Source organism: Diceros bicornis, unplaced genomic scaffold, assembly GCF_020826845.1.
Source record: "Diceros bicornis minor isolate mBicDic1 unplaced genomic scaffold, mDicBic1.mat.cur scaffold_97_ctg1, whole genome shotgun sequence".
In the NCBI taxonomy this organism is placed as follows: Eukaryota; Metazoa; Chordata; class Mammalia; order Perissodactyla; family Rhinocerotidae; genus Diceros; species Diceros bicornis.
Window position 1 is genome coordinate 1,196,244 of NW_026691866.1, and position 18,506 is coordinate 1,214,749.

Below are 18,506 nucleotides of genomic sequence, written 5' to 3' on the forward strand. Positions count from 1 at the left end.
TCATCGTGGCCAACACCTCTGCTGGCAAATTCCACCAGACATTCAGGAGAGAAATAATACACATTGACTCTAGCTCTTCCACAGAACAGGAAAAATGGGAAAACTTTTTGATTTATTTTATGAGAATAGCTTAACTTTGCTACAAAAATCTTACAAGGTCATTACAGGAAAGGAAATTTACAAGCCTCTTTTTTTCTGGAACTAAACTCATGTATTCCTAAAAAAAATTAACCTTCCCAATCCAGTTATATTTTTGAAGGAGGCCACATCATGACTAAATTTGCTTTATGCATTGCCATTCAGTGTGCTACTTCCTGAAAAGGAGAAATAATAATCTGGGTAACTGCGGTTATTATCTATTATATACATCATGTATAATCTACTGTAAATAGAACTGGTCATGTTCTGTTTGTTGGCCTGGGTGGTGTTAACACATGTGTACACTTTTGGATAACTTATCAATCTTTACACTTGGATTTGTGCTCTATTCTGATTGTATGTCTTATTTCAACAAATATGTTTATTAAAAAGAGAAAATGAAAGCACAACAACAAATGAAAAACATAACAGTTATCCAACTGAGAAGTGCCCAGAGGACTAACCAGAACGTTTGGGGAAAACAAACCGAAACAGACCTAACAAGTTAAAATGCAGAGTTATTTAGAGTCAATACAAACCAGAAATTTACCTTATTGAAGGTGAAATTGTAGAGATATACACATGTGCATGTGAGTATTCTATCATGTATACATACATATATATGATATACATAGGTACATGCATTATATATATGTGTGAGTGTTTGTGGACACACATGCACATATGCGTCTCTCTATATATAGAACTTACAGTGGGTATATATATGTGTGTGTGTGTGTATTTATACATATACATACGGCTGATCTGGAGAGGGAGGGAGGGACAGATGTTTACTGACCACCTACAAGGTTTCTCAAACTTAATTTTTCCAACATTTGAAATGTCATTTTTTTAAACTTAATATATGTTTCAATAATACATTTGTATTTTAATGTGTTATACCAGTATAATCCCAGCATTTTTAATTTGTTCATTAACGGCAGAATTCTCCAGCTTGTATGCATTCTCTTGATGCTGTGATGTAATAGGCTGGGCGCTGACAGCCTCCCTTTTGTATTCCAGAGGTTGTGTGAAACCTCAAGTTTGTGGTCTCTCTCTGGCCTGCGGATTTGGACCAAGTTTCTGCACGTGCTCACTAGCTGTCCTCCAAAATTCACTCTAACCACCACTGTTGGGAGCATACACAGGGAAGAAGCCCTAGGGTGGAGGTGTGTGTATGTGGGGCACGCAGAGCACTGGGGGTGCCTAAAGGCCAGCTGGGGAGATCCATGGGTGAGGTATACCCCACAAGTCGTGGGAGACTTCTTGATGGAGTGCTCAGTGCAGTTACAGGATCCACATCCTTTAAAGCCCTCTAAGAGTACCTATCTGCCAATGCCCCCAAACTCTTCAACCCATCCACACTCATATTTTTGTGCTCCAACAGAGGGCTGGAACTTCTCTTCTTGAAACCTGGACTTCCACAAAGGCCCTCTCCTCTGTGTGTCATGATCTAAGACAGTGTTTTCAGGGGTTTCCATGCAGCAGCTGAAAGGAGCTTGAGCTGCTTCACGGGCCACTGCAGGGTCCAGAGCTGGGACCGAGGTCTGTCTGCCTATTACCAGATGCATGGCTGGGTGAGACTCCCTCTGGGTCCCTTGCCATATGGTGCTGGATCCCACTTCTCCCACAAAGGCACTTTTGTCTATGGATGGATGCCAAAGCATTGTTAGTGCAGGAGTAGAAAAACAGGAGGTGTCTTCTTCCACCATGATGCTGATATCACTCTCCTTCTTTGAATTACAGAGATTCCAATTTGACTCAGTTTTTCAGAAGCCTGCTATTTGCCTACAATTCTCTACAACCTCAGACCCTCCCAGACCCACTCTATGAAGAACATAGAAAGAATGTTCTCAGATCTACTTACAAGGGGCAGGCAAATAAAAGCCAACAAATTGGTTCTGGTCATTCTGCTGGGAACAGAGGGCAGTGGACGTCTCATACATTCTGGTTTGGAAGCAAGACTTCTTGTTCTCTGTGGATGAATAAACAACAAGAAAAGAGAGCCTGTGGTAGGTAAATACATGCTTGATTCATCTGAAAAGATGATCTCCTCCCCTTCAACTTGAAGGTTAGTGTAGGGAGAGAGCATGGGTAGTTCCCACTGTTCACCTTCTCCCTTAATATTCAGAACAGAGAATCAGTTTTATTTCGGGTGGCAATTCAAGAAACTAAAAGATAAAATTCCTAACCCCTCTTGCACATAAGAGTGACCAGACCAAATTCATGCCAATGATGTCTGACAAGAAGTATGGAGTGGGGGTTTGTGGAGGCTGCACAGATGGAACTGACATAGATGGGAGGTTCAGCATTAGACACATGTGACAGCAATCCACAGGTGTTGTAGGTATTATCTCATATACACCTGACGATGTTCCTAGAAAGCTGTTTTGAGCACCATCCCCATTGTGCAGGTTGGGAGACTGGGGAGATCTTGAGAGGCACAGTGGCTTTTCCAGGACACAGAACTGGTAGGATAAAAGAGGTGTGACTTCAGCTCTGTCTCCTCAAAGCTGGCCACTGGTTCCGCTCCCAAGGAGCTGTGGGGAGGGTGGTGATGGATATTTGTGTACAGTGATGGAGATGACATGGGCAAGGAGGGAGAGTAGCCAACAGCCTAGCAGGGTCTTTGGGTGGGTCTGATTGAAGGAAGGGGCCAAGTAATAGAACCTTGAAGAAGTGACCTCACTTCCTCGGTGACAGCCCCCAACAGAACTTAGAACTCTGGTTACCAGGCACCCACATTGTAACCACAGCCTCCTGTCCAGTTCATTTGAGTGGAGACACTGGACACAGCAGGATGTTCTCGTGTTGTCCCGTGACTTTCCGAGGCTCTGGCCCCCGGAAAGCCAAGAATGAGAGCATGTTAAGTCGCTTTAGACATTGGCTCAGCCCTCACCTCGAATGTCTGTGGCCTTTTGGCAGGAGGAACCATCAGGTAACAGCATAGCCCAGGGCAGGCCACTCTAGGTCAGGCCACAACTGTGATCCCAAATGGACAGCCCCACACCCCTTGACCCTCATTGTGTGTGTGTGTGTGTGTGTGTGTGTATGTATGTGGGAGGTGGAGTTAGAGAAGGTAGTATGAGGAGGAACCACCCTGAGCAGGAGCAGGTAGCTAAATGGTGGAGATCTGGTGGTGTGTCATGTTCATACTGAAGATTTGGCTGCAGGAGAGGATGGTGAGTGCTGGGGACCAAGCTCTTCTACCCACATGTGAATCCCAGGCCATCGAGGTGTCATCACATTCCTTCCCTCATGGAGACTATGCAGATGCCCCTCTGTGCCTGAACTGTGGTGGGGTTTCCCTCTGTGGCAAAGTCCAGGCAGGCCCCTGATGCCTCCTGGCCTGACTTCTGGGCACTGTCACTGCAGAGCTGCACCAAAGTGATGGTTGAGGAGCTGGTAGATAGTTTCCAGTTCGCCATCTCCCTGGAGAGGACACAGGTGCACCAGTCCATCAATGAAGAGGGCTGGTCTGAGGTGAGTGTGGGTGCAGAGGGGTCTTCATACCCAGGACTCTGAGATGACCAAGGCACTACTAGAATGCAGACTCAAATCTGAGTCTCCCCTGGAACCCCCCAGGGTTTTCTCATTAGAGTGTTCCACAGTCTCACTCCCAAAGGAATCTGGACCTCCACTCCTTCCCACCAGCTACACAGGAGGGTAGAAAGTCACCTCAATCCTCCCGGTGGTTCACCATGATGTCATTGAGTGTATGTACCTCCTCCTCTCCCTCAGTGTGAGCATGAGTCCACCGTGAATTTCAATGAGGCCTGCAGGATGCGGGCCCTCCAGACAGGCATGATGGAGAAGCTGACAGAGTCCATCGCACCAGCTTTCCTGAGGAGGAACATCTCTAGCTTCACCACCTTCATGGTCAACTACTCGGCCTTAGACACATCCCACCAGGTCCTGGACCAGCTGTTTACTAGGTGAGTGGCCACTCCCTCCTCAGCACAGTGGTGACTCTGCCCCCTGCCAGCTGTGTGTCCTGGGAGTGTCACCAAATCTCTCTGAGCCTCAGTTTGCTCCTCTGAAAAGTAGGTTGGGAGAGGATAAATTTCATGGGGATCTTGTAGGAACTAATGGGATCAGCCATGGCGGGTGCTTACCTGGTGCCTGGCTCTGCAGAGAGGGCTGTGGACGTGCTGTGGTTGTTCATGTTGTTTATTTCTCTCTTCCCCGTGAAAAGTAGTCTGCCTCACCCATCTCTGAGATGCGGCCTTTCTGAATTTGGAAAAGCACATGGAAACCACCCTGTCAAGGAGTTGGAGAGTCCATCCAGCTGGTCCTGGTCCTTTTCCTTGGGGCAGCCAGTCAAGGATCTCTGGGGCAGCAGAGAGGCCCTAGGCCCACTCAGGTGTCTGGGATGGTTCTGGGTGGACTACATTCATTCAACCATGTAGATTAAGCACCTACTGCATGCAGGACATTTGGAGACAGTAAACTCAGTGAATGAAGGAGACACAATGCGTGGCCTCAATTTCCGTCTGAGAGTCAGACATTGACATTAGACATCATTCGCAGGTCTTGTCATCCACCGTCCATCCCAAGGGATGCCCTCATAGCCTCCTTGACATCTGGAGGCATCTCCCCTTATTCCAGCCAGGAGGGCAGAGCGCAGGACCACCTAAAAAAGTGAGTGGTCTTTGGGTCCAGAAGGGTGGCCTCCTGTCTCTGAAGAACAAGCTGTGGGGGGAGAGATGGAGGCTGTGGCTGAGGGGAGCCTGTCAGAAGCCGCATCTCACGCATCTTTTGATTCCCACGGGAAGGCAGAGGCCCGGTGGCTTCCACTCCAGGAGGACAGGAGTCAAAGAGCTATGGATGGGTGCCAGGACCCCTGGGAACCAGAGGGGTGGCTGGGCTGAGTTCTCCCCTAGAAACCCATTCCCACCACAGACCCATTTGAATCTGCCTCCCCTTCTCCACATCTACCTCTTCTGACCACCGCCTCCAGGCCCAGAACAGGAGGTGTGTGAGGAACCTGGTCACAAATCTGTCTCAGTGCTCAATCCAGTTGCACAAGTGCATGGAGGGCTGGGGTGGGCTGTGTCCCAGACCTTCAGGAGAAGAGTGTCCGTGGGAAGAGAGTCACAACAGACTCTGTGTCAACCTGCTGGATAAGCAGGCCTGCCACTGCCAGGACAGCCTCACAGGGGTCAGGGCTGCCAGGTGGCTCTCACCTGGATGGAGCGGGGCAGGCATAGGGCCCAGACCCAAGCCAGGGTGCCTTGGGTGAGAAGTGTGGAGGGAAAGGCCAGGCCTCTGACTCTCTTGCCCCATTGTTTCCCCCAGTGCCATCTCTTCTCTGGTGGAAACCTGCCTGGACCCATTGCAGGATTTCTGGGAGCTCCTGCACTATCCCTGCTTCAGCATGAAGCTGGCCTCTCTGCATCTCAGCTTGCCTGGCTCGGGGCTGCAGGGCCACGCCTACCTTCTCCAGGTCCAGCTGGAGCATCCACGGCCCATTGAGGCAGAGCTGGAAGGTGAGGCGACTGCAGTCTTGGAAGACAAGTTGCAGAGTGTTCAGAGGCTTGGTTCACTTCAGGGCAGTGGGGTCTTTCCTGGCTTTGACAGGAACAGGGGAAGTCAGCTACTTGAGTGACACTGTTTCTTTCTCCTGCTGCAGTACCATCTCCAGAACTCCCTCCAGCTCCAGAGCCAGAGCAAGGGCCAGCTCCACGGCTAGATCCAGCTCCAGCTCTAGTTCCACCACCTGTGCTAGAGCTGGAGCCAGTGTCACCTCCATCAGTCCTTCCAGGGCCAGAGCCACCACCAACCTCAGCTCCAGCCCCAGTGTCAGCTCCTGAACTGGAGCCAGCTGGACCATTGGCTCCAGGGAGAATCCTCCCTCCACCTGGAGAGATAACAGCAGAGCCAGATCCAGCCCCAGAGCCCACCTGCCCCTGGGATGTGACCACCAAGAACCTGCTGAGGGAGGAGAAGCCTGACTTCTTGGAGTTCCCTCCCCGGCTGGTGGCAGAGCAGTTAACACTGATGGATGTGGTGAGCAGCGGGGCTCTCAGGGCAGGTGGGGCCGGCCTTCCCTGTGCCATCAGCTGCCCCCGACCTGCCATTTCCTCATCCAGAATCCCATGATCTCGGTCCAACCTCTTGCTTCCCCACTTACCCTCATGTGACCTGAGCAGCCTTCTTAACTCCCAAGCCTTTGCTGTCCTCATGTGGACAGTAGGGATGGACTGTGAGAGCAGCTGCCATGCAGAGTGGCTGTGCAGGTGGAAGAGGTGGAGCAGAGAGGAAGTTGGGCAGAGTCTGCGCTTTGGTGGGGGAGGGGAGCACACGAAGTGCTGTCTCGTCCTTGGGTAGTTCACTCATTTGCCCAGGAGGCCTCAACAGCCTCAGCACTAATTGGGCACCTCATGTGTACATGACTACAAGGCAGACAAACAAAGCCCGTAGTTGTTGCTGCCTTGCGGGAATGTGCATCTGAAAGAGGAGTCAGACCCCAGGATGGTCAGAATGGGTGGAAGATGCCCCTAGAGATGGTCAAGCAGGAGCCGAGTTCTGGTGCTTGGAGGAAGTGAGACTGGGCGGCGAGCAAATGCCACTTCCCTGCGCCACAGTATCGGTTCCTGGGTCATCCTGTGCTGGGTGCCCTCAGGGCACACAGGCAACACCCAGGGACTCCACAAGCCTCAGGCCACATTCTCAGCTTCCTGAGCTCCAGCTCTCACCACTGACCCGGCCTGGGACTGGGGGCTGCGGAAGCTGACCTGGGCTGTGGCAGGGCTGGGTGACACTCCCTGTCCTCCCCAGGAGCTCTTCAAGACAGTGAGGCCCCACGAATTCCTGGACTCCATCTGGTCCCAGTGTGACAACAGGGGCATTGAGCACCTGGCACCGACCATCCATGCCACCATGACCCACTTTAACAGAGTGGTCGAATGTATTGTCACCACCTGCATTGGGGACCCGAGCATGACAGCCCAGGACAGGGCCAGGGTGGTGGAGCTCTGGATCCAGGTGGCCAAGGTAAGATGTGGGAGGCCCTGGGAGCCCCTCTCTGGAGTCGGTGGAACTGCCCCTTCTGCTTTCTCAGCTCTCATGTTTGAAGTCCGTGGTCTGAGCCTTTGCACAATCCTTAGGCCCCTCCTGCCAGGCCTCGATGACCTGACTCCTGGTCCCAGTGGTGGGAAGCTCACCCCTTCCTGGGCTCCTCTCTTGGCTTGAGCTGAAATCCTCCTCCCTGGAAGTATTCCTCATCAGGTTCCAGCTGTGCCTTTCCCAGGTTCCCTGAGCCACTGTCTCATCCAGGACAGGAGACGTCAATGAGGCGACAGAAGCCAGAGGAAGCAGGGCTCCAGCTCCCCCTCACAGCTCATTCTCTTCCCTTCCCCAGGAATGCCACGGCCTGAGGAACCTTTCCTCTCTCCATGCGATCTTGTGGGCTCTGGAGGGCCCCTCCATTAAACGTTTAAAAGAGACGTGGAGACAGGTGTCCAGGTGGGTAGGCCTCTCTCCATGCGAGCACCACCTGGGTGGACCAGACACCCCCCACAGGGCTGGCATTGCCCTTCAGTCAGTTGGGACCCCCTGGCAGACAGCAAACCCTGGGGATAGGGTCTGACCTGGTTGGCAGGCTTCAAGTCTTTCTGAAAACTTAGGCCAGTCGTTCTGCCTCAGGAATCAGTTTCCCTAAGTGACAGATCATGGCTTGAACCAAATTGAAGATTTTCAAGTGTTTGCAGCAACAGAACTCTCTGTCCACATGAAATTAAGACTGTTTAAAACACATCTGCTGAGAAAATAAGAGAATGGAGGCCCCAGGTGACAATAGGAGAGCCCCCTCCTCAGTCCCAGACACCTCAGGGCTCAGACGACACAGTGAAAATGCTCATCCAGGCTGTCTGGATCTTCTGGGTTTTCAAACAAAAGGGATTTACCCTCAAACCACTCCACAGTGTTTCTTTCCTTTTTTCCCTCCTCAGGAAGAACTGTCAAATAGTTAAAAAGATCTTCCAAACATGCCACCGGGAGAGCAGGAAGCTTCTCAAGGAGGTGAGTGGAGTCTGGAGATCTGGAAGGATGGGAGGTGAGGTGGGGAGGGACCAGGCAGGATGTGCTTTGGTAAGTTTTTCACTTAAGGTTCCCCGAGAAATAATGGTCTGTCTTATCCAGCTGGACAGGAAGCGGGGGTGTGAGCTGCAGGGTCAGGTGGGGACTGTTTGGGGCAGGAGGCCTTGGTCACGGGATACAGTGGTGTCGCCTGGACTGTTGCAAGAGGTGAGGAGGTGGCAGAATGAGCAGGTGTCTGGCTTCCATGCAGACCCATCAGCTGGCCCTCACCATCCTTCAGGCTGGCGGGTGGATGGAGTGGGTGGGGGTTCCTTTCTTCCTAAAGCAGCCCAGTCTGTCCTCAGGAAGCCAGGCCCCTGCTGCTCCTTCTGTCTTCACTGCAGCTCGCAGGGGAGGGCACTCAGGCCTTGTCGACAGAGGGGCTGCACAGCCTTGGGCCAAATGGTGGATCTGGGACAGAACTGTGTGCTCTCTGGGACTGTGCACTCTAGCCCGATAGTGGTCACTGCTGACAAACCAGTGAGTCTCCCCCGGTGCCTTGTCGACAAGGATACGCCCCAGATGGCAATGAGAATTATCAGGGAACCTACAGATTCTTAATGGACCTTCCTGACAGATTCTTAATGGCCTCCATCGAGGCCCTGGCAGGAGGGGCCTAAGGATTGTACAAAGGCTCAGACCACAGACTTCAAACATGAGAGCTGAGAAAGAAGAAGGGACATTAGAAGTTTCCAAGTGAAAAAGGATGCAAATGTCACCATTACCCAGTGCCGTGGTCAACTCCTACACTGTCACTCAGATGTGGCACACGGGGGTCCCCTTCCTGAGTGAGTGAAGGAGGAGTTCTGTGCAGGGAGATCCTGAGGGGATCCTAGGGAGCTAAGGACTTTGGCATGGCCTCAGGGCCAGCCTGGTCTCAGAGAATCCCAGGGGGCTGGAAAACACAGAAGCCACTTGCATGGGACCCCGAGACACCTTGTGCCTCTCCATCCATGGCTCAGGTTGACTGAGGGCCTCAACAAACCCCGAGAGTCCAGAGGACAGGACATTGGTCCGAGGTGTGTCTGGAGGAAGAGTGAAGGCCGGGGGCCAGGGCCTCTGGCTGGGAGGGGGAGCGGTCTCTTCTGTGGGCCCCTGAGCAAGTCACTGCCCCTCTGTGGGCCTCGGTCTCCTCATCTGGGAAATGGAGAGAGATGATCTGTGGTGCAGGCCTCACAGGGGTGATGAGGTACAAGGGGGAGAGGAACGTGCAGGAGCTTTGTGCTCCTCCTCCTCGATGGGGGAGGGGACAGCACTGGTGACAGTCAGATGATACTGAGTCCTCAGGGGACCCTGGGATGCATGGGGAGTCCTCCTCACACTTTCCTGATGAGGAGAGAGGCTTAGGGGCCTGGGCAGGCCTGAGGGCACAGAGAAGGGAGTGTTGGAGCTGGGAGTGATCTAGCATCAGGGCACCCTGGAATGGGAGCAGCCATAGACACCAGATGGCCAGGGTCCAAGATCAGGGGCCTGGGAGCCATGGGGAAGGGAACATGGCCTCCCTGAGCCTGTCCTTGACCCCGCAGGAGGTGATATCTGTGAGGGCCACCCTGCAGATGGACCCCCAGGGAGCCCAGGAGAGACAGCAGCAGCAGGTGAGGTGGCCTGAGGGGGAGGGTCTTAGGTGTCAGAGGAGAGGTCACTCACCTCACGGCTGGAGGCCTCCCTAAGAGAGGGGTCCCTCCTCCTGCAGCCCAGCTCCAGGAGCCCAAGAGCCTGAAAGGCCTGCCCTGGAAGTGACCAGGAGGAGGCCTGGAAGGGCTGGGCCCAGGATGGGTTAGGGTGGGGAGGGGCAGGGACCACATACCCTGGGATTTGCCAAAAGCCGCCCCTGGGAGGTGACTGGGGAAGTTGGGTGGCCCTGGAGGGGGCAACTGGGGGGAGGCCGCTGAGGGTCCTAGGCTGTTCTCTGTGGGAGTCTGTGGTGGGCAGGAGGCTGGGGTGAAGGGATTTGGGGGAGGGTCCATGGGGGCACCTGAGAGGAGGGACTCATCTCACCACTCCCACCCTGATTTCACAGGGTGTTGTCCCCTTCCTGGGCATGTTCCTCTATCACCTGAAGCTGCTGGACATTGGGATGGAGGATGATCTGGAAGTGAGTGAGTCTGGAGGTGGGGCCAGGGAGCAGGATCCTGAGGTTTGGGAGGCGAGAGCCCTGCACTGGGACCTGAGCTCTCAGTACCTGGCAAACCTCCTCTCATGAGAGCCCCATGGCCACCCCTGGGAGTTGGGCAGTCAGACCCATCTTAGCAATGTGTCAATAGACGCTCCGCATAAGCCCCCCACCAGTCTACCTGGGCTGGGGAAGCTCATAGCTGCCTGCCTGCAGAGCTGCAGGATGCTGTGTCTGAGATGGATTCAGCCTCCCCCTCAGGCCCTGCCCCTGGGGGAGTGCCATCAGCCCCTGCAAGTGAGGAAGCACTTCTGTGTTCCAGCTGTCCCTTCCTCCCTGAGGCCTCAGTCTCCCCGTCTGTCATGAGAGAGGGTGTGCTACATAAGGTCTCTGGCCTCAGCTCCCCTGTCCCTCCTGCTCTGGAGCCCAGAGCCTGGCCCAGTGTCAAGTTCTCTTTGTGGAAGGTCTGCCCTCTGCTGGGCCCTCACATTCCTGCACCCTGAGAAGGGGTGGGATGGGGGTTGGTTCTGGGCTTAGGGGGCTGTTTCTGATGGACATTGGCTGTCTCCCTTCCAGGGAAATCGGGTCAACTTTCAGAAATGGTGTGACGTGAGCAGCTACGGGGAGGGTGGGGATGTGGAAATCAGAGACCTCCCCTGGCAAGACTTTCTCTGGCCTCATCCCTTGGGTCTAACATTTATTGGGAGAGTCAGATCCACAAAGCTGGGGATCCCATCACGTTGGTGGGTGTGGGAGGGACTGGCATCAAGGACACCTTCCTGGATGAGGAACTAATTCAAGCCAAGCCAACTGTGAGGACAGGCAAGTCCTGAATGGAGTGGGAAGGAAGGAGGGTTCCCGAGTGAGCACAGACCCCAGACCAGATCCTCACTCCACACAAGTCCCTGGCAGCGTTCCCCACCCAAGCCCTGTCTGCATCCTGTCCTTCCTCCCAGAAATTCAAACTCATCCGGAGGATCCAGCTGCTCCAGCAGGCTGCAAATGCATATGACCTGGAGCCCGACGAGCGATTTGGGGCCTGGTTCCAGGCCATGGAGCCCATCAGTGTCCATGAGAGGTGAGGGGGACAGGAGTTGGGTGAGGGCAGGACAGACTATCTCTGATGGCCAGCTCCAGAGCCTGTGGCCTGGCTCGCTGATCAGCCTCAGAACTCGTAGCGTGGTGACCCATGGGGCACCAGGACTCAGCTGCTGGCAGGCTCTGGGAGGGGCACCTGAGGTGTGGCTCCTGGTAGCTCACAGGTCCACTCTGTCCTGTAGCTACTGGGTCTCCTGCCGGCTGGAGCCCGCACACCAGAAGGCGAGCAAAATGCGGCTCTTCAGGAGAAAGAGGAACCGGACATCCTCCAGTTCAGGGCCGAGTGAGTGTTGGGACCAGGAGCGACTGAATCCAGGGGCTCAGTACAGCTTCGGGCTAAGCATGGGCCTCGATCCCAGCTCCACTGCTGAGCAGGCCTGGGACAGGCCGCTCCCCTCTCCTCTCTGGGATTCAGTTGCATCCACTGAAATGGGTGATGCTAAATGATGCCTCCTGCATCAGGGACAAACGGGGTGCTGTTGATGGACTGAGCACTCGGTACAGGGTTTGAATCAGAGTGCAGTGGGGCAGGGAGTTGTGCCATGAATCACAGGGAGGGACCTCAAAATAGTCTGTTTCTTCTCTTCAGCCACCATGCCCTTGGTGATGAGCCGTCACACTCTGGAGACCACAAGTGCAGCTCCTCCTGACCAGCAGGGACACTGGGACCCTCGGGGTGCACCGGGCCAGCTCTTGCCACCCTGAGTGAACGAGGACATCCTAAGACTTTCCCTGGTTTCCCCTAAAGACCCAGAGGGAGGGCACCACCCCCTCCAATTCCCTGACATCTCCATGCCAGCCACTGTTAACCCATTGGGGAGGAGTGATATTATTTCTTTAATAGTAAATGGTAGATTTGACTCTTACGTTATATCCTGTTTCTGTCACAGCCTGGGTGTTGTGGTGTGGTTCTTTCACTTCTTATGCTCATGTAAATGAGACACAGAATCTCACTTTCCTCCTTGAATTAACTTGTGTATGGTCACAGCTTATTGTATGTGGGAGAAGGGAGGAGGGCCAGCCTCCTCCCTGGCTACTGAATGTAACCCTCAAGTCCCCCTTCCTCAGAGGACAGGTGGATTTCAGTGTGGTTCACCTGGGCCAGGAGAAGAGACAGCCCCTCAGATCTCCCTGGATGCAGAGGTTGGAGGGACTTTCCCAGGCAGAGCAATAACCACTGAAATGTGGGTGTCTTTCAAATAGCACTTACCAGGACCATGTCCTTCCCCAGGACAGCGGCTGTCTTTCTACAGCTTTCCAGGAAGAAGGAATGTTTTTTGCTTCTCTTGTTGAGGTTTCTTTGATCAGATATTGGAACTTGCCGTTTTCTAATCAGTGTCTGGATTCGCATCAACACTAAATGAGGAAAAAATGTAAAAAGATAAAAGTTTGCATGTGGAACGGACAAGGACAGAGGAAGACCATGTGCAGATGGACTAAGGGCCAACAGGACATCCCCATCAGGCCGCCTCTAGGGCTCCCTGTTCACCCTTCGCCTAGACTGGAATCCTCCTGGGATCCTGGCCCATGCCATGGAAGTCCTTTTCCCGCTTGTTTCATGTCTAGAGGGAAAGACTCATGATGCAGCTTTTAAACCTACAACAAGACTTTGTTCTATAAACGTCACTGCTCCCTGTGAATTAGGAGTTCCAGCATCCCTGCACTTCACTGTAGGATTCTTTTAGGGTAGAAATTCCCTAGAAGGCCCCCAGCCTCTCTGTCAGGTACATCGTGGCCATTCCTCCCCAGTTGGGCCTGATGGATCAGGGGTGAGCTCTGGTTTGCCAGGACAATAGACCTTAATCTTGTCCACGGAATGACCCACACCAGCCCTTGCTGCCCTGGGTGACATCTGGGCCCATGAGGTTCTCAGGTCCATGGTCTCAGACAATCACTAGTTTACACACTCAGTCGTGTTGTTACTGACTTGTCCCAAAGGGGCAGCTTGGCCTGAGCGCATAGAGCACGTAGCCTCTGGGACGGCTGTGTTCTTTTCCCCAGTCTGTGCTGTGGTTATATGGATTTGTGTTACAGGGATGTGAAACTTTCCTGTTGGGAGTTTTGAAAGATGAGGCAGGAGAGGGGCAGGTATAGAAGTGGGTCCAGCAGGGGAATGCCACGAATCTTAGACACCACAGACACAACAGACATAACCTTACCAATTAAAATACTGAAATGCTCCCCACGTGGGTGGTTAACAAACACTGCTCAGAGCTCATGCCGAGAACCCACCCGACGACCTGGACCTAAAGTGTTAGCACCCGGCATTTTGAACATCATGCCCTGGAAACACCCTGTAAGACAAGGGCCATTGTCTTGAATTCCTTGGTACTTCTTCCCCCTCCTTTCTGAAGGCTGCAAGTGTCACCCAGGGAGGCCTTTTCAGTTCAGCCAGAAGCAGAGTAGAAATCCTGGTTCCCACAGCCCAGGTCCTTCCTTTCAGGGCATTCCCATCCAGGAAAGAAAGAATTCACACATCGGTGTAGACACACAAACACACACACTCATATTCCACCCAAATCCCAAGATGCATGAACCAACAAGAGATTAAAAGTGACTTCAGAAACAGATCAACCAATTGCAAAAGAAGGGTTTCATTAAGATCCTGACTCAAAGAAAATGTAAAACCAGGAAATAACCTTGAGAAAACTGGGAGACTTTGGATACTGACTAGATAGTTGATTATCCGAATGACATTTTTATTTTTGTGTGTGATAATGTTATTTTGTTTGTGTTCCAAAATTCCCTCATCTGTACCAGAAACGGAAATATTTACAGCTGAAATGATGTGCTCTCAGCCATCTCAGCTGGTTAATTCTTGGGGTCTTGGTGTGAGGATAAACAAAGCCAGATGGTATATGAGTTGACAATCTTTGAAGCAAGTAACAGATTCACAGAGATTGATTTTTCTCTACTCTGAGATTTAGAGATTTTTGAAAACCTTCAGAACACAATTTTGATAAAAATAGTATACTTGCTGTTCACATTACAATGTTACAAATTAAAACCTCACAAATATAAAGGAATGCTTCTCCTTCCTGACCTAAGGAAGCTCTCTCTCAGTCTGGCTTCTGTGAATGACCTGATGATGCCACCAATTATTCACTTATCACGTGTTTGTGGAGTAATTCCTATGTGCTCTGTGCTGTGTGCAAGGCGAACCCATTTCCACGACTCTGGATCTCGTGTGGGAAGGAAGGCAATGAGCCTGCTGCAAGCTTCTCTAAGTGGAAAATAATGCCCGCAGGGGGTGTGCTCATTCTGGAGATTCCAAAATCAAAGCTACACAAGTTTGCCAGGTAACAGATAAGAGATACTTAATTCATGATATAGAAATCACCTATGTCTGAATTAACATGTGGCAGTGAAGAGAAAGATTGATGCATTTTATGTTATAATTAGATGCAAATTCATAATGCTGGCCCCTGGCCGAGTGGTTAGTTTGGCATGTTCTGCTTTGGTGGCCCAGGTTCAGTTACCAGGCACGGACCTACAATACTCATTAGCAGCCATGCCGTGACGGTGACCCACACACAAGGTAGAGGAAGACTGGCAACAGATGTTAGCTCACGGTGAATCTTTCTCAGCAAAAAAGAAAAAAACCAAATTAGATGCAAAATCGTAATAAACATTTATGGCATCAGATTTAATATACATTAAAAGACAAATCTCATTCAAGTAGGTATCATCTCTTCATTGAGTGTCAGTTCTAGAAAAAACAAATCTAAGTTCAAAACACTAATTCCTCAGCTACAATTATCCTATCAATTTTAATATAAAAAGGAGAAAACTCATGGTAAATAAAAATTGAGGTTTAACATGAAATGTCAAGATCACGATGGATGTTACAAAGAGATGCTGTGAGAGTCAAGCCTGTCTCATGGGGAATCTCTCAATGGCACCACTCTCCTTTTCTTCAGCACCAATGTTGCCTTCCTCACTGTGTTTTCAGGATGCCTTTCTTGGCTCCTTGCTCTCTCTGCCTCCCCGGCAATCTCGTCTGTCCTCGAGGCCACAGTCAGTCTCTCCCATGCTTTTCTTCACTTTCTGTGTCTGTCTCCTGATATCTCTAGAAGATGCCCGTTGCCTGCAGAGGGGCTGTGAGTGGCCCAGACCCATTCCTGGACTCATCTCTGCCCAATATGGACAGTGGCCCAGGTGGGCTCAGGGCTGGTGTGCAGATCCCTCGGCCCCAGCATGGTCCAGAGATTCACATGGACCAGCCTGTGCCACTGTTTCAAAGGTATTTGCGACTCCAAAGAACTTAAGAGTTCTCCTTCACTGCTGCAGGCCTGGAGTCCCTGCAGTCTACTGTATCCACAGACTTGCTGGGGCTTCTCCAAGTTCTCCTCCCACTGACTGCATCTGACCTCACCGCCAGGATGGGCAGTTAGTCCAGTAACTGGCCTCTGGAATATGCAGCTACTTAGGATTCAGGGTGCGTAGAACTTCAGTTTTCTGATTGGGTTTAGTTTCATTGTCTTACTGTTTCCACTATGAAGCCTGGGCATATTTTTTGAGCTTTCTCTTTCAGAACAAAATAAAATGTGAAATTTGAACAAAATGGATGATGAAGACTACCATCCACGGAAAACATCCTCAGCTCACGTGGATATTCCACCCTCCTTCTCTCCCTGGACACAAGTGTCTCAAATCGCACTGTGCATCACAATCATTGGAGGGTTTTTAAAACTCAGAGTGCTGGATCTCAACCCAAGTAGGTCTGGGGAAGAAATGGAGAATTTTCATTTCTAAGAGGTGATGTTGATGTTGCTGGTACAGGGACCACATGTGGAGAACAGGCTTCAGTGACACCATCAACTGATGTGAGACAAGGACAGAAAGCTCAAGGTCATTATCCAGTGTCAAATCCAGACCAACTTCCCTCCGCCATCTTGCTTCAGGACTTTCCTCTCCTCCTCTCTCTGTCATGGTCAAATACACACATGCTGGTGCCCCACAGCCCACTGTTATTGGGACACAGAGTTCCAAGGACTCCACAGCTCCTTTACGGCCTCATCTCTAATGAAATTATTCACTATTCCATCCTTAGTCATTCACTTCCACACCCTGATCCTATCTTCACCCAAAATTCTCCTGCTCCCAAATCAGTAACTCAGAAACACCATATTCCCACCACAAATTTCCACATTTCTACTTTTGGCACAAAGAACTCCCCTCTAAGTAACCATTCTTCGAGAAAGTATATTACTCCAGTAAGCAGATCTTCACAACCATTTTGCTTCTCTTCTCCTACTCCTCTCTATTAATCCTGCATTCCACAGTCCATCATTTCAATCACCCACTGACCATACTCGCAGATTCCTTATTGCCATTATATCTGCCTTGCAAGCCGCCCACTTCAGATGATTTCAAATACCTGCCATGCCATGTTGACACTTGCACTGAAGAGAGAATGCACCAGGAGCCTGTGGATCCCAACAGAAAATCACAGCAACCAATGGACCTATATGCATTTCTCTAATGCTCCCTAACGCTCTGCTCATTTCTTTCCATTTCTTGAGTTCCATAAATCTCTATTCCGACCTCCTCCATTTTTCACAGATAAATTGTTAACCATCAAACAAGAACTATTTGACTCTCTAGTCATCAGATCTACAAATATTCCTCATAAGGAATTGATTTATCACACCTTTTCTGTTGCTATATCCAAAGAAATTTCTTTCTTGCGGAAACCACTCTGATTTTTATCTCATTCTTCAATTTCAATGACATTATGCCCTCCACATTTGTTGCACTTTCCATCACTTCCCTACTGCAATCATCCCTCAGGTTTCAAATATGCACAAATCTCTACCATCTACAAACCAATCCCTCATCCAGCATTCCTAACAGTCCTCACCCCCCATGCCCCTCCTCTTGTCCTCCTGCCAGGGATCCGCTGTGAAAAGTTCACATATATCCAAATGCCTCTGTTTGCACAGTGCACACTCAAGCCCATCCCCATTCTGTGGATTTTTCTCTTACTAACCTCACAAGCCATGTCTCTTACCAATCCACTGGGGACTTTTCATGATTTGTCTGACATGCTCTGCAGTAGCATGTGACCTTGTGGACTTCAACGTCATTTTAAAAGCCTATTTGTCCTTGGGATCCACCACCTTACACTGTCCTGCTCTTGCCTGTCTGAACTTCCTGAGCCACTTTCTGGCTTCTCTTTATGACCACCCCACAATGACTGATCCTTCCCGGAAGTCAGCCCTGCTCAGACACCTGTTGCCCATCTGCACCCTCCTGGGGCAACACCATACATTTCCCTTGCTTCAAATACCACTAATGAGCCAAATATGTCCAAAGAATCAGCAGAGACCTAACTCTGACCCCCAGACCCATTTATCTACCTGCACACTCACGGCATCAGTGATGACTCAACTCACAATGACCAGGTCCCAAGTTGAGCAAACCACTTCCCCAAAATAATTTGCTTCTCTCTCAGTGTTCCCAAACTCACTTGTTTGTGCTAATAATGCGTCTAGCCCTGGGTGTCACTCTGGACACCCTGGCACCCCACACTCAGATATCAATAAACCACCCATCCACCCTCCTGAATCTACGTACAGGTTTTCCACTTTTGAATTATTTCTAATCATCTTTCAGATCTCATACAAAATATCATTTCCACACAGTGAACTCTTCTACTCTAGTAAGCCAATTTATAAAACTCCATTTTTCCTCTTTGTTGATTTTTTTTCTATTTTAGTTATATGTGCATTATTATCTATTTCTTTCAAGATTTAGTTCTTTCTCACTAAACTGGATACTCCATGAAGACAAGACCAATATGGATTTTCCAAATTTTCCCACAAGAGTGTTCACATATGGCTTTGCACACATAAAGGGGTCACATATATTATGTGTACAATATATATTTTATATTTATATACATATAAAATTGAAACATTAAAAATTCACTTCCTGAAATATTTTAAATCCATCCACTTAACTACTCTTATGCAAAGACACCACCTTTAGAGTGGTACACTGCAGTAAATTAGCAAGAATAGTTTAAGATTCCAAATCCTTTCTCCTCGTAATAAAATCATGAGATTCTAGTCAC

General features: G+C 50.5%; 2 long non-coding RNA genes across 2 annotated transcripts; both read left to right on the plus strand.

Moving 5' to 3' along the window:
• Nucleotides 1-4,051: 4,051 nt before the first annotated feature.
• On the plus strand, nt 4,052-5,561 carry LOC131403988 (uncharacterized). Its single transcript, XR_009219686.1, has 3 exons — nt 4,052-4,073; nt 4,669-4,779; nt 5,437-5,561. It is a non-coding gene; the product is annotated as an uncharacterized LOC131403988 (long non-coding RNA).
• A 2,009-nt stretch (nt 5,562-7,570) lies between these two features.
• On the plus strand, nt 7,571-9,825 carry LOC131403986 (uncharacterized). Its single transcript, XR_009219684.1, has 3 exons — nt 7,571-7,605; nt 8,091-8,160; nt 9,744-9,825. It is a non-coding gene; the product is annotated as an uncharacterized LOC131403986 (long non-coding RNA).
• Nucleotides 9,826-18,506: the final 8,681 nt, after the last annotated feature.